Consider the following 2,304-nt stretch of genomic DNA (forward strand, 5'->3'; position numbering starts at 1 on the left):
AAAAAAAAAGTATCTTAAAGGTAATGAAGTATATTAAGTATGAAAACTAGATCAGACAGGGGGAAATAAAGAAAATTAGAACCAGCTATGTTGATATTAAGCATAGTAGACTTTAAAGAAATGAAAATTACCAAAGATAACACATTTTGCATTAATACAGCTACAATTACATTTTTTCTTCATTAACCCTTTATTAGAAGTCATCGTCTTATAGAAGCATATGCAAATTTATATGAAAAAAATCAAATGGATCCAAGAATAAAAAGCACATCAAGTAGTATCTGCATTCCAGTGTGCAGCAAACAGTGTCCGCCCAAGAAAAAGCTTTTCTAAAAAGGCCTGAATCAAACTGACAGGCCAGGAGAGCAAAGGGGTCAGTTCTTTTTGGATTACAGAGGCCCTCAAGCAAAGTGTGGGGGCAGCCTGCCTCCTACAGCAGCTTTGTGGGTAGGGGCAGCAGCAGCTTCTTGGGGCCAGGGATGAATCCCAAGCCAGCCCAAGCCGGCTGCCAGGTAGAACACTCGATTGAAGTGGATGTGCCTTTGCCCTCCTGAGGCAGCAGGAGCAAAATACTCAGAACCATGGGCTTCAGAGACAGCCACAGAATATCCTTGGAAGTCCTCTGCTTGGTGGGTCTTTTCCAGGAAGCTCTCACTCAGAATGACCCACACTGGGGAGTCAGTCTGGATGGAGAGCCACAGTGATTCTAGTGGGCCAAAAACAGGGTGTACCTCCCTTTCTGCTACACCGTTGTAGAAGGATCCAATCTGGAGAGAGCCATCAGGGCTTGTAGGCTACAGGAGAGTGGCCAAGCAGCCCCCCTGCAGGATCTCCTTCTTCGATTGGGGCTGCCGAAGGGCAGCACCTCCACAAACGTATTGAAGAACTTATCTTCTGGGAGCTCAATGTTCCGGCTGCGGAAGAACCGCTCAAGGCGAAGGGGATGGAAGAAGGCAAATAGGATGAGGTCCCCCGCAGTGGATGTGAAGGCCCAGAAGAAATCCTCTCTCAGGTAGGTCTTCTCCAAGGTGAAATGCTGGTATGTGTTGAGACTTGTGCTTACCTCAGCCGGTGGCTTCACACGCTTCTTGCACAGGACGCACCTTCCTAACTCCTTGTCCTTCCACTTCGGGATCTTGCCCACCAGTGAGGAATGAATGCCCACATGCTGGAAGAGGGATGACTTGAAGTGGATCCGAAGGTTGGCCTTATGCAGATCACACTGTTTCCTATCCTTGGATTTGCAGACCTTCACCCACAGGGTGAGGTCCAGGAGCCAGTCAATGGGCTTGTCCCAGAAGGACATGAGAATGAATTCTACAATCAGAGTCAGGTCCAGGGACTTGAACATCTTCTCAATGAAGCCCAACGGGGAGAACTCCGGGATCATCAAGTCCTCAGAAGGCTGCTGGAGAGCAAAGTTCTTCACAGAGTTCAAGTATTTGGGCTCGGCTACGATGGCATCCGTCATTGGCAGGCAGTAAATGCCTTTGGACTGTGCACACATGACCAGGAAGCAGTAATGGAGGTTCTGTTTGGTGCTTCACCTGACTTTCTCTTTGGGGTCTTCAAAAAGACTCTCAGAGGTGGGAGAAGTCAGGTAAGAAGTGAGGGGAAAGGGAAATGACTTCCAGGAGACATTCCACAGCTTCAGGGTCTTGCACCTTGTAGGTGGTGATGGGCATTCCCAACATGCAGCAGGGAGTACACTCATTCCTGACTGACATGTTGACTAGCTCCTGGAGCTGAGCCTACAGGAGAAGGAAGACCCTGTCATCCTGCTGTCGATTGTAAAGACTAATCCAAAGTATACATTTGCAGTGACACAGAACATCAAAACCTGGTTCCCCATGGAGATCCATTCTGGTCTCCTGGCATGGCCCTCCTGATCTTGTCCAACACCAGGTTGAGGTCCTTGGAGTGCCTCAGGTACTCCATGCAAACGGCTTCAGGCAGTCACATGCAAATGGTTTTTCAATGCCAGAAACTCTTCTGGTAAATGTTAACCATGTCTCCTTTCTGGCTGCTAAGTGCCTGGTACCAGGGGAGTGAGAGGAAGGTCCTGAACAGCACCATCAGCAAGGTACCATTGCCTAGCCTCTACTCTACTTAGATAGAGTGGGCATCAACAGAAGGCAACCAGGGTTCTGGCCCCAGAGCACCAAAGAACTGGAGGTCTGGGGCCTGTGGGGATGTGGGGGCATGGGGATGCATTTTGGGTCCTACAGTTATAATAAGATGTGAGTCAAAAAACAAAGCTTCAAAGGCTTAGAACAAAAACTGACAGAACTTTAAAAGTAGATA

The 2,304-nt window shown here is 48.2% G+C and overlaps 1 pseudogene; it reads right to left on the reverse strand.

Moving 5' to 3' along the window:
• Window positions 1-401: 401 nt before the first annotated feature.
• On the reverse strand, window positions 402-1,727 carry LOC103728525 (annotated as a pseudogene).
• Between the last annotated feature and the right edge of the window lie 577 nt (window positions 1,728-2,304).

This window comes from Nannospalax galili, unplaced genomic scaffold, assembly GCF_000622305.1.
Source record: "Nannospalax galili isolate Female #2095 unplaced genomic scaffold, S.galili_v1.0 C49568119, whole genome shotgun sequence".
NCBI classification, from domain to species: Eukaryota; Metazoa; Chordata; class Mammalia; order Rodentia; family Spalacidae; genus Nannospalax; species Nannospalax galili.